Here is a 14,765-nt window from a genome sequence, read left to right on the forward strand (position 1 = left end):
GAGAAAAAAATACAAAAATTAACTAAACATTCCTGAAATCACCTATTTTTAGTGCGATTTTTGTACAATATACTTATTGTCCGTTAATCAATTTTATTACAGTGACAGTGATATACATTTTTTTATAACAGTAGGCAAAGTTCCAAATACAATGATTAAATTATTTTTTATTAATTTTCTTATTTTTTCAAAACACAAATACAACTGGGCTTGTAACGAGGTGGGTATATAGTGTATTGAGTTGAACTATTTTTTGTATTGTAGTAAATGAATTTAGAGTGGTCAAACTAGCCGGGTTATAAATATATGAGTAACGTTATACATACATATGTATTTTTTTCACCCTACCTTAAGCATTTAGTGAATATTAAAAACTAACACATGAAAAATAATTTTTTAATTAAACATATTTTATTTAGTGTACTAACTCAATATTATTGGGGGTATGACTAAAAAATGCGGGACTTTTTTTTAAATTTTTTAATTTTTTTTACAACATTCAGATTTCACGCCAAAAGAACTAATCTTTTGAGGCCAATAACGAATTAAGCCAATATAGGATAACAGGTATTGCAACATGCGGCTTCATGTCTGGCCACATATTCTGAACAGTCTTCGGCCAATGATGACTTCAGACTAATGAGTTGTGTTCGGTACAGTTTTCCTGTAATGGTCTCGTCAGATTTCTGCAGCTCATAATATATAGGATCCTTTTGGTCTCACCAAATACAGAGAATTACTTTATGGCCATGAACATTTGGCCGTCCTTCACATTCCATCTCTTACGCTTCTTTTTATCATAATAGGTCCATTTTTCATTGCAAGTAATTATTCGGTGCAAAAATGATTTTATTTTATTACGTTCCAGCAGCATTTCAGACATACCAAATCGACTTTCAAGGTCTCTCAGCTTCAATTCGTATCGTACTCAATATTCCTGTTTTTAGAAAAAACGTTAGAAATAGCCAATGCTTTTGTAAGCTCTTTCTTGGTCTTAAAACTTTTTTGGCTGGCCTGGGGAATCTTCCGTATCAAACTCACCATTTCTGAACCGCACAAACTATTGAATATGGCGCTTTGTTGACAAAATTTACTGAATTCATCGTGAATTAAAAATTCTTGAATCTATTCAATTTGCTCAAACTATGAATGGAATTAAAATATGAATGAATTTATCTAGAAATTAAATTTACTTGAATGCATTCAGTTTGCTCAAAATATGAATTAAAATTGCAATGAATTCATCATGAATTAAAAATATTGAATACATACTTTTTGGCCAGAAAAAAATTGAATTAAAATTAAAAAGAATTCATTAAAAGGAAAGAAATTACTGCAATTAATTTTTCCAAAACTTTTTTTCTTTGAATTGGAATAATGAAGACAAAAACTCTTGGAAAATTTTTAAAGTTGCCCAAAAATCGGAGTTTATTTTTTATCTTTATTATCTAAACTTAAATCTGAATTAAAAAATTAATTCAATGAAAGTCAATATTGACATGAATTTCTTCATTACTTTGAGTAAAATGAATGCATTAAAAAAATTTAAATCATTTGCATGAATGATTGAAAGATTCGTTCAATAATTAAACATTATTTTACAACTCTATTATATGTCGAAAATAACCGCTTATTTCGAAAACTTTAAAATAAATTTAGAGATTTTGATCAAATATGAAATAATATACGTTTTGTAGGTGTTTTATCAAGTTTTGATATAATTTTTTCGATAACGAAATTTGTTTGAATAACCATTACCAAAAATTGTAAAAACTGGAAAATGCAGCTTATTCAATATTATTGAGTCAATATTGATAACATTTTAAACACGTTTAAAGTTAAAAGGATAAAGTTCCTATTGCTGATAAACAGTTTTTAAAGAACAAATGAATGTAGATTAGCTGCGACACACAAACTTTCATAAAAATGGTGGATTTTTAAAATGCAGACTTCTTCTGTAAGAGTGTTCAAGTTGGAAATGGGAATTAATACTTTTTTGTTGGCACTTTGACGGTATGCTGCAGAGTGAAGTAAGATTTAGTAATAAGGTGGCTTAATGGTACTATTGTGCTTTGGTACTTTTTTATTTATTTTAATGATTAGAATCAATAAAAGAGGAACTTAATAAAACATTTTCGTTGTTGTAATGGTACTTTAAAAAGTTTCTATAATAAAAGCCTAGAAACTTTAAATTATGCATATATAATTACACAAAATATCGGTCCCACTTTCATTTCAATTAAAAATTCACAGCCTTAACTATTTTAAAACCTTTTTTTGTGTTTAATTACTGAGAGAAACAGAAAAGAAATTAATGGTCAGGTTATATATTTGAATAATAAATGGCAACAATTCATTTGAAGTAAATCAATTCTCTAATATTAATTTAATAAATCATTGAATGTAAAATTTTCAAATCTACACTTTTACAAAAAAATCATAAATTTTGCAAAAAATCGAAAAATTAAAAAAAAAAATAAATCACCAATTTACAAAAAACTTAAATCCATTTAAAAATATAAACAATTCGCCAAAAAAAATTTTAAAAAATCTGAAATTTTAAAAAAATCTACGATTTCTAAAATTTAAAATTTTTACAAATCGATAAATTTGTTAAAAATTAATATAAATAAAAGAGAAAGAATTGTAACAGTTATTAAGATCAACCACAAATGAAATTGTTTTATATCTCACCGCATTTGTATCTCAAGCGTTAAAAAACTACAAGGACTAATAAAGGTCATACCAAGCCATTAAAATAAAACTTATTTTATAACATTTATTTTGAGCGATTTATCACAAAATATAATTCACAATTTTAGAATTTTGATTATGTGGATGATTTATATTCGGCCTCTGAATTACACATGTGAACCTGAATGAGAATCCAAAATTTCTTTAATAAATGAGAATCCATAAAGGGGAATTGTGAACAAAAGCGTTTTTCGGATTATTCGGATTTAAAACAAATACAAATAACAATTTTGGACAAAGTCTTAAATTTCAATACCTTCTATTTTACTTAGATTTGATCACATTAAACAAATCGCCAGGTAGTAGAGTTCACCTTAGAGAAAACAAAAAAAAAAAAAAAACTAAATCAAAAATTCATAACAAAAAATTCAAACCGTTTATATTCAATGTGAATATTGAAAGCGAAAGCCAGCCACATCGACAAGGTAGGTGGGTTTTTTGCTTTATATACATATTTTTTTAATAAAAAAAGCAAAAAAAAAAAACTATACACAAATGCAAAAAAAATAAGTGTCATACTCGTTATTGTAGTAATCTCGTATAAAATAAAAGAAAAAAATCCAGCAACTACTCTTGTACCAGCAGCCTCAAATTATATATAAAACATACTCAAACAAACGAATAACGTCCGAGAAACTGAAAGTCATTCAGATACCACAGACACACACATGCCAACAGTACAATGCACCAAACAAACAATAAATACAATTTTGTTGCAAGACCCACAGACAAATGCATAAAAAAAGCAAAACGAAATAATACAACAGCATTTTGAGTGAAAAATAAAAACTGAAAAATACAACGTTGAGAGAAGAACAACAAAAAAAATTAATTTACCATCATCCAATAAAAAGTCCAAGCCAAAATGAAAAACAACAAACACTATAGAGAACTCCAAAAAAAATTGTTTAAATAAAATAATAATAACAATAAGACTAGTAAGAATCAGTGATGGGATTTGTGGCACAATTGTAGCATTTTATAACGTTTTGAGTGGCACGGTCGATACTATTACTTTTCAAAATAAAATAAAAATATAGTTTTTAGCATTAATTTCGGAAATGGATTTTAAATATGATACAGTCTTCTATGTTGAGCAATATTTAAAAACTAAAGAAAAAACATTTTATGCCTCATAAGCCAAGTCCATATCGTATATGGTTCATATTTTAGCTTTCTTGCTATATCCCCTCTTTCCAAAATAAGAAAATACCGTTTATCCTTGGATATCCCGAAAAAGCGTATTTTTCCTTTCTTAATTTTGTTACACAAAATTGTCAACTGAATTATAATTTGTTTCTGAAAATTAAAAGTTTGGATTTTAATGGGTAAAAGTTATGGCAAGTTTCCTAAAACATCTTACACAATATTAAAATTTAATTATTTTAATGTACTCCAATCAATCAAATAAAATAAAAATTGGCATAGAATTTTAAAACAGTCATAAAGTTTACTTGAAGCAACTAAGATACAAAAAGTATATATGGGGCACTTCCGATCGGGATGAAATTTGCATCAATGTTCTATTGGATAGTAACTCAGACACAACTTTTCAACAAGATCGGCCGAGAACTCTCTGAGTTAGAGGGTGTCAAAGTTTGACATTTTGGTCAAGCAGGTGTTTTTTTCTTATCCATGTAACTTATTACCTATTGTTCTTAGCAAAATGTGTCCCAATATTTGACAAAAAAAAAAATAAAAAATGTTTAATATTTTTTTTCCGAAATCAAAAACCCCATATATAAAAATGATTGTATGTCTCTTTATTTATTTGCCTGTGACTTATAGGAGCCTAAACCACTGAACCGATCCTCTTGTATATTGTACTGTATGTTTTTCTGTACTTGGAAAGAACAATAGCCTACTCTTTATTTTAAAATTTCAAGTGGACGTTGCACTAAACATACAAAATAAATGGTTATTATAGAATATCTGGTGAACTATAAATCTGAAAGCCGCAAAACTTCGCGGAATTCAATTCCGTACCATTGAGCGCGGAACTGAATAAATGGGCGTGGCAGCACCCATACAAAGTAAATAGTTATTTTCGAATATCTATCTGCAGACCTATTGTGACAGTTTTCAAACTTTATTCGAACCAAATTCTAATCAGTGCATGAAGTCTAACCAAAAACAGGTCCATCTCACTCCAGGATACACCTTGCTCATGCAACTCGTTCTCAATTTGTCATCTCCAAGTATTTTTTTTTCTTGGACCAGCACTCAGGGGATGACCCCTACTCATGCAAAGTATTGTGTTGGAACTAGGAAAATAGGTTATGGGAGTTAGGATAGAGGGAGTAGTGTTTGTGGACATTTGATTTGAATTTTCCAATATTGAAAGTGACAGGAAAGACTTCAGGAGGAAGCTTATTCCACATACAGACAGTACGGCTAAAGAACGAATTTTCCCTGTAATGTGTTGTACGATCTACTGTCCAGTCGACAACGAATTGATGTGCCCTTGCCGAAGAGCGTGTGTTGCGTAAAAAACTAGGGGTTTCGGGAACAAGTTCCCTAATTTCAGCAGAGCACATACCATCGTAGTATCGGTAGAACAGTGAAACACAACCCACATTGCGACGATGTTCCAGTGAGTCAATAGAGCTGGATACCCTACTGTCACCGATAAGCATCTTCGCCCTCTCCTGTACGCGGTCGAGTAACTCCAAAATAGACTTCGAAGCACCGGTCCACACATGAGAGTTGTATTCCATTTTAGTTCGGTATAAGTGGTGTGAATAGTAAGGAGATCAGATGGAGTGAAGTATTTCTTACACCGTTTTAGAAAACCAAGGCAAGTGTCGAAAGAAGCATTCAATTCTTTGTGTTTTTTCCAGCGGACATTGCACTGAATACTCATGCCTAGAACATCAAGAGCTTCTGATTCCTTAATATTTACACCACCCATAAAAACAGATGGAGCAACATGATCTGTTGTGCGTTTGTGAGTTAACATACAACATTGAGTCTTGCGTGCATTGAATTCGACTCTATTCGCACAACCCCATTCAGAGATTGTAACAAGATCTTGGTTGAGCGTATCATTCATATTTTGCCTCATTGCCCCAATCTCCGACAGGCTTGGTCTATAATTGAATGCATATGAATGGCAAATGTTGCTGTCATCTGCAAAAGAGTAGATAGGGTTGGAAGTTTGACGGAGAAGGTCGTTTATAAAGATAAGAAATAGAGTAGGAGAAAGGACGGAGTCTTGCGGTACCCCTGAATTGATCTTGAACTCGTTGGCTTTCTCGTTGTGTGTCCCAGCCAACCAAATTTACGAGATCGTATACTCAAACCCTAAGGAACCTGATTCACTCTGTTCCACAATTCTTGATTTGATATCGGGCCTGGTCAGAATATTCTAAGTATGCGCCTGAGGCAACGGTTTACAAAAGCTTCCATGTATCGCAGCCATATAGAAGCACAGATTTCACATTGCTGTTAAAAACTTTGACTTTGGTGTGAGTTGAGATAGAATTGTTGAGCGTACCATAAGCTTAAGCCTGCCTTACAAAGTCTATTCTGAATACCTTCTTTGCTGCCCCCACTTTTTCAAACTATACTCCTCATATAGCAAAAGTTTTCAGCATCATCAATGCGATGCCCCGAAAGTTGGAAATTCGTGTTGCATGATGAATTTATGCGCATTGATTTGGTTTTGTAGATATTAATTTGTAAGCCATCTTTAGCTGCACGTGAAGCAAATGCTTGGATATTGGAATGCATGCTAGAGAAGCGGTGGGATAGAAGACAGATGTGATCTGCCTAGTCGATATCATCTAACCTATCGTGGAGGACTCACGAAATACCATGCTGCATCGCATGATTTGTTGAAAATTTATTTAAGAAATAGTAAAATGTCATAAAACATTCAATGACGTTTTTTCTCGAAACGACTTTTTTGAATTAGGAGCATGTTGTTGCAGCAAATGAGCGATTTGTATTTACTTTTAAATATTTTTGAGAACTGTAATTGAAAGATTCTTCAAACTTAGTCCGATTTTTCGATAGCTTTTGGTATGAGGAAAAAATATCCATTACGACATATCAAAAAAAATCATTTTCTTGGCGCCTAAATTTCAGAAAAAGTAAAAAAAATTACTTTTATTTTTAAGGTTCTAATTTTTTTTAAAAATATTTCTGGTAATATTTAAGAAAAATCAAACCCTTAAAAATAAAAGTTGAGAAAAATTAAATTTTTTTACCTTTTCTGAAATTTGGGCAACTCGAAAATGATATTTTTCTACAATATTAAAAGTTTTTCTTTTTGATGGCTAGGTGCTAAAGCATACTTACAGAAAACAAATACAAATTCTGTTACTAAAACTTTGAATTCGAACATGGAGTTTTGGCCAACCAAAATTGTATTGGGACCTATGTGCACTGGTACGAATACGAGTACCATGACACAAACTCAGATTTCATTTAAACTAAGAAAATGCCATACAGCAAAATAATAAATAAACAATACAGTCATGCATACATAAAAACATACATACTTCCCAGCAGTTAAGAAAGTAGTCAATGTATCCCTTAATGACAGTAATTGTCACAAATGTCTTATCATTTGGCTGACTCCAATTTATATTATTTGGTCATTTGGCACGTGTGTGCACTTTGAGTGCAGAGAGAAGACAGTTTGTTACTTTATACATCCCAAGTAATCTAGCGTGAAGACAATTGACACTTAAGTGTCTCTAAGTAATCTGGAGTGTAGTCACTTTAAACGTTTTGTGAGTAATTCGTACAAACAGGTTTTATACAAATTGTGTTGATATAATTCTCATACAGTTTATTTTTGCTTAAGTATCTGGTATCCCATGTAACATAGCATGAAGTCAATAGTCACTTTAGTGTCCCTAAGTAACCTATGGTGAAGTCACTTCAAACTTTTTTTGTACTGCACTTTATTTTACCCACCAGAAGCATTAGCTACTTTCGATCAGCTATCAGATAGTCACATTGTAATCAAAAGGGTCCCCTGCTGAGGAATTGCACGTGTTAAAATAACTAGTCAAGTAGCTGATCTAGTAACCAGTTACAAAGCTAGTAAGGTAACTGACGCTATGTAACCAGTATGTGAACTGGTTACAACCCTAGAACTGCTGGGTTGTGCCTCATACAACAACAATTTTCTCGCCCAACCAACAACCAAAAAAACAATCGTCAACACTGGGTTGGGTGTGTAAAGGCAGAATTACTGACTCTAAAACTGAAACAAACGAAAACAAAAAAACTGAACTAAACAGATCATGCTGGAATGAAAACACTGGTCAATAGCAATTTTGTCTACCGAACCGCTTGTTATCGATGCATTTTATATTAAACGCAAAACATGCCCGTACTCACAACTACAGTACATACAAAGATTGTATGTCTGTTTATTATTATAATATAAAACACAGCATAAGTAAACAATAAGATGAAAAAAACATAATATAAAATTAAATCACCAGCTCCTATATAATCTTAAAAAAGTTTAAATGAAACAAAAAAAATATGTATGAGTATATTGGAATTCAATACTCTTCCTGCATTCCGAAACCTTGAATCATATTTTATAGAAAACTGGCTGCTTGCTGGCTACTCTCCACCAACAGCAACATCACCAGGCATAACACAGCAGCAGCCACTGCAACAGCCAACAAACAAGAAAAGAACTACAACAACAACGGACGTAATTTAATCAGTATGATTTTGCACCTTTTTCCATGTTGTTGTATTTTTTTTTGTTTCGTGTTCCAGATTACATTTCAATTTAAACAAAATGTGGAGAGAAATACAAAAATAAAAAACACAAATTCATGTTGCAATTACTTACCTGAAACATAAGAACTCCTTTATTTTCGATTAACAAACAACAATAACAACAGTAACTGAAATGGCAACAAACACAACACCATCTAGTAATAACAACATCGACAGCCGTAAAACTGACCTTTCTAGTAGGTCGATTATATATTTTATACTAAAGGTTGTGCTGGAAATAATTTGCATAAATTGTTTGCCAATTTATGTTTTAATTAATTCAATGTTCAATATATATGAACAACAACAAATGAATTATCGTAATTCATACTCAAGAATATCTTAGATACTTTATATTAAAAAGTAGCAATAACTTAACTATTTCGCGTTATTTATAATGTTATTTATTTATAATGCAACACTTTTCATTATGAGTAACCTAGCAAAAACTGTATTTACCAAGTAACGGATTAAAATATTAATATTATTTTGCACTTTTCCAATTTTTGATGCTCCCAAGTTGTTTTCCACGATCTGAAAACCAAATGCTGAAAATTTAAGCCAAATCGGATAACGCATATTTTATTGAAAGTCTAGAGTTTTGGGTCAAAAAACAGGCTGTGCCGAATCTTGGTGCAATAAAATATTTTTGTAATATAGGGTATATATGGTTGGTAGGGTCAATTATGGACCGATCCTCACAAAAGTTGGTAGAAAGATCTATATTCATCTAAAACTTGTTTATTTAGAATTTCATCACGATATTTATTATTATAACACAACTATGAATGTTCAAGACATTTTCATGTTGGGACAAATATTGCTCGACTTTCGCCATACTTTACAGTATAATTTCAGATTACTTAGAACTACTTTGTGCAAAACTTGATCAGGATTGCCGCATAATTAACATATTTATGACTGTTCAAACAGTATTCCGTGGGGCATTTGTATGGGGCTAGATGAAATTATGCACCGACATAATTTGTGTAAAATTTCAACCAGCTAGCTGCATACCTTTGAGCCCTATCATGTTTTCAACAGACACACAATCGGACGGACATAACAGACGGATAAGAACATAGATCGTCTTAGAATTTAATAAGGACCAAGAATATACATATGGGGGATTTCATGTCAAGTGAACAAACTTTTGAAATCGATGTCTTCCGATCGGGATGAAATTTGCACCAAGGTTAGCTCTATTGGATAGTAACTCAGACACAATTTTTCAACAACATCGGTCGAGAACTCTCTGAGTTATAGGGGGTAAAATTTTGACAATTTGGTCAAACAGGGGTTTTTTCTTATCCATGTAACTTATTACCTATTGTTCTTAGCAAAATGTGTTCCAAATAGTATAGATAGCTATTTCTTCGATCTTTCGAAAAAAAATATTTAAAAAAAAAAATAAAAAATTTTTAATATTTTTTTTCCGAAATCAAAAACTTTTTTGACTTTTTTTAAAATACGCTATTTTTTTTTTTTATTTTTTTTTTTTTTCTTAAAATAAAGTTTAGATATTTTCCTTGAACACCTACTTGGTCGCTTAGTGGGATGCGAGTGGGATATCTATCAAAATAAATATTTTGTAACTCAAAACATAAAATTTTTGACTTTTTTTGCAAAATCAAAAACTTTGTTGACTTTTTTTTTTCAAAATGGACCCTTTTTTAATCTTTTTTTTTAGGTCAAACAAAAGCTTAGATATTATCCTTGAAGACCCTTTTGGTCGCTTAGTGGGATGCGAGTGGGATATCTATCAAAATAAATATTTTTTAACTCAAGACTTACAATTTTTGACTTTTTTTTTTGCAAATACGATTTTTTTTCCAAATGATCCCTTTTTTTAAAATTTTTTTTGTAGTCAAAAGAAAGCTTAGGTCCATTCCTTTAAGATATTTTTAGTCCCTTAGTGGGATGCGAGTTTGATATCTATCAAAATAAATATTTTGTAACGCAAGACATACAATTTTTTAATTTTTTTTTGCAAAATCAAAATTTTTTTCCAATATGGGCCCTTTTTTAATTTTTTTTTTTGCTCAAAAGAAAGCCTAGGTCCATTCCTTTAAGATATTTTTAGTCCCTTAGTGGGATGCGAGTGGGATATCTATCAAAATAAATGTTTTAACACAAAAATTGTATGTCTTGAGTTACAAAACATTTATTTTGATATATATCCCACTCGCATCCCACTAAGCGATCAAAACCATCTTAAAGGAATAGGCCTAAGCTTTCTTTATAGCAAAAAAAAAAATTACAAAAAGGGCCCATTTTAAAAAAAAGTCAAAAAAGTTTTTGATTTTGCCAAAAAATCAAAAATTGTATATCTTGAGTTACAAAATATTTATTTTGATAGATATCCCACTCGTATCCCACTAAGGGACCTAAAATATCTTAAAGGAATGGACCTAAGCTTTCTTTTGACTAAAAAAAAATTTTTAAAAAAGGGCCCATTTTGAAAAAAAATTCGAATTTGCAAAAAAAAAGTCAATAATTGAATGTCTTGAGTTACAACATTTTTATTTTAATAGATATCCTACTCACATCTTCCTAAGTGACAAAATAGGTCTTAAAGGAAAAGACCTAAGCTTTCTTTTGAGCAAAAAAAAATTTTAAAAAAAAGTCCCATATTGGAAAAAAATTTCGATTTTGCAAAAAAAAATTAAAAAATTGTATGTCTTGCGTTACAAAATATTTATTTTGATAGATATCCCACTCGCATCCCACTAAGGGACTAAAAATATCTTAAAGGAATGGACCTAGGCTTTCTTTTGAGCAAAAAAAAAAAAATTAAAAAAGGGCCCATATTGGAAAAAAATTTTGATTTTGCAAAAAAAAATTAAAAAATTGTATGTCTTGCGTTACAAAATATTTATTTTGATAGATATCCTACTCGCATCCCACTAAGGGACTAAAAATATCTTAAAGGAATGGACCTAAGCTTTCTTTTGACTACAAAAAAAATTTTAAAAAAAGTGCCCATTTGGAAAAAAAATCGTATTTGCAAAAAAAAAAGTCAAAAATTGTAAGTCTTGAGTTAAAAAATATTTATTTTGATAGATATCCCACTCGCATCCCACTAAGCGACCAAAAGGGTCTTCAAGGATAATATCTAAGCTTTTGTTTGACCTAAAAAAAAAGATTAAAAAAGGGTCCATTTTGAAAAAAAAAAGTCAACAAAGTTTTTGATTTTGCAAAAAAAGTCAAAAATTTTATGTTTTGAGTTACAAAATATTTATTTTGATAGATATCCCACTCGCATCCCACTAAGCGACCAAGTAGGTGTTCAAGGAAAATATCTAGACTTTATTTTAAGAAAAAAAAAAAATAAAAAAAAATAGCGTATTTTAAAAAAAAGTCAAAAAAGTTTTTGATTTCGGAAAAAAAATATTAAAAATTTTTTATTTTTTTTTTTAAATATTTTTTTTCGAAAGATCGAAGAAATAGCTATCTATACTATTTGGAACAGATTTTGCTAAGAACAATAGGTAATAAGTTACATGGATAAGAAAAAACCCCTGTTTGACCAAATTGTCAAAATTTTACCCCCTATAACTCAGAGAGTTCTCGACCGATGTTGTTGAAAAATTGTGTCTGAGTTACTATCCAATAGAGCTAACCTTGGTGCAAATTTCATCCCGATCGGAAGACATCGATTTCAAAAGTTGGTTCACTTGACATGAAATCCCCCATATATATATTAGGGTATTCGAATTATTCGATTTTTCTCTTGATCAAATAAAACGAATAATTCGAATAAGAGATTTTAACTTATTCGAATAATTCGATCACACGTTTAAAATTAATCGAATTATTCGAATAATTTAATTTTTTTTTAATATTTAATATTTTATTGTTAAAGAAAAACAAAAAATAACGTTAAAGTTAACAATATTGATAATGTTAAAAAACATTCGAAAAAAGTCCATCTTTAAATTTTCCAAAGAAATATTCTGATCAGATTAACTCCCGAACAATCTGCAAAACAATTGTCTAGCAAATCCTTTAGTTTCCGTTTTGGAGCTACGCTTTAAAAAATTTGAGCTAGTTGTACATGATCCTGAATTCAAATACAATATAAACGTATTAAGAACTTTTTTATGTCGTTCATTAATTCGGGTTTTAAATTGAGTAACTAATTCTTTAGTAAATTAATTATTCACTATTTCTAAATTATTTATAACAAATTGTATTAAACCCAAGCTCTATCAACGTTGCAGAATCTTAGCTTAATAAAGTGGTCTTGGGGAATTACACAATAAAGGGAATCTGTCCAAAGTTTGATATCATTGTCAGTGAACGTGGCTAAATTGAAGTCAGGCAGTGCATGATTGACACATTTACATATACGTAAAAAGTTTATTACCATGATGTTAAACGATGTTCAAGATCATGTATAAGACGAACTCCATGCTTTTCTTGCAACAAAAAGTTAGTTTGCAATATTTGTGTTTATCATTCGATTTATTAAATATTTTGCAACACTTACGTACGCGGTTAATAATATCACTTATATACATATATTCTAAGATCATGGCCTTCATCTATTTCAATGTTATAATTATAAATGTCATCCTTAATATCACTTTCGACGACCGTTTCAAAATCACATTCTCCATCGCATTCAACTTCATTTTAATCTAAGTTAATATTTTGATTATTAATTGCGATTCTTCTAATATTTCGGCAGCTTAATATTCCGTAAAATTTATTTTCATTGGTTCAAGTCATAAGTTAAAAATGTTTGAAAAATTTATTTATAGAATTGTAACTTCTTGCAGTAATAGAAGGAGCTATCGGAACACTCATCTACAGTGATCGAAAGTCCCTTTGTCTTTAGTTATTTGTCGAATTTCAGAAACAATGCAATTTTTTGAGTCATTATTACTTATTTAAATTTTAAATTATGAAAAATTTGAAGCAATTTAATAAATTTAAATATATTTGAACATTTATTCGTTTTATTCGATTATTCTACATAAAATTGTTCGAATTTTTCGTTATTCGAAAATGGCCATTTTTAAAGAAATTATTCGATTAATCGAACGATCATTAGTCGAATAAATACCCTAGTAATAAGTTAAATGGATGAGAAGAATCACCAGTTTGGCCAAAATGTCAATGTAGATCTTGTTGAAAAATTTTAAAATTTTGACCCCCTCTAATTCAGAGAATTCTTGACCGATCTTCGTACAACGTATCTCCAATTTTCTTATCCCTGCGAAAAAATAAGATTTGTCAAGGTCATCAAAATAGGTGTTTTTTGTAAGATGATTTTTGGAGTCAAATCGCCGAGACATTTCTTTAGGTTTGGAAACAAGAAATAGTCACTCGGTGCTAAATCCGGAGAATAAGGCGGAAGAGGGAGTATTTCGTAGCCTAATTCATAGATATTTGCCATGGAAACTGTGCATCCGGAAACCTTTGAGATGGCTATGGTTTCCACAATTTTCCATCGGTCAACATCATATCGTGATTTTTTTTCAATTGTTTCAGGTGGAGAGACCTCAACTGGGAGTCCAGAATGTTCGGCATCATCTGTGCTTGAACGGTCCCAACGAAATTCATTAAACCACCTTTTTACCATTGAAATTGGAGGATAGTATTTATCAAGCTTAGCCTTTGAGCACATTTTTTTATAATTTCTCCTTAAGTAAAACATTATTAGAAAATCTGATATGTTTATATTATGATATCACATTTAAAATGTTTGGCGTGTTCTTCCCAATAGTATATACCTTAGTATGTTTTTAATATGTCACACAGTATTTTATTAGCCTCAGACCAAATGTGTTTACGAATTATTATATACTAGCTGACCCGACAGACGTTGTCCTGTCAATTTAAAAAAAAGCTTGTGTTCGATTTGTGAGAAGCGGTTTGAAATGGGTAAAAATAGTTAAAAAGAAATATAAACGTATTGTTGAATGATAATTTTTATTCATATAGGTTTGGGTTATGTTTGATTTACATATGATTTTAAAATATGTACAATGAATCTTATCGTCAAAGAATAAAATATTCATAGAAGCGTTACTGAGAGACAAAGAACCTAACTAAGTCTGTTGTCAAAAACCTAAGTCTTGCAACAACATGTATTCTGTAAATCAATGTACATATTTTGAGTTTTTGTATAAGTAATCGAATTTTGGTCTGAAATATGAGTGATCACAGATCGAGCTCATTTTCTTGATTAAACGCTTATTGGCCAAGTTACTAACGATTTTAGATATTGTGAGTTTTTATATAAAAAA

Source organism: Calliphora vicina, chromosome 1, assembly GCF_958450345.1.
Source record: "Calliphora vicina chromosome 1, idCalVici1.1, whole genome shotgun sequence".
NCBI lineage: Eukaryota > Metazoa > Arthropoda > Insecta > Diptera > Calliphoridae > Calliphora > Calliphora vicina.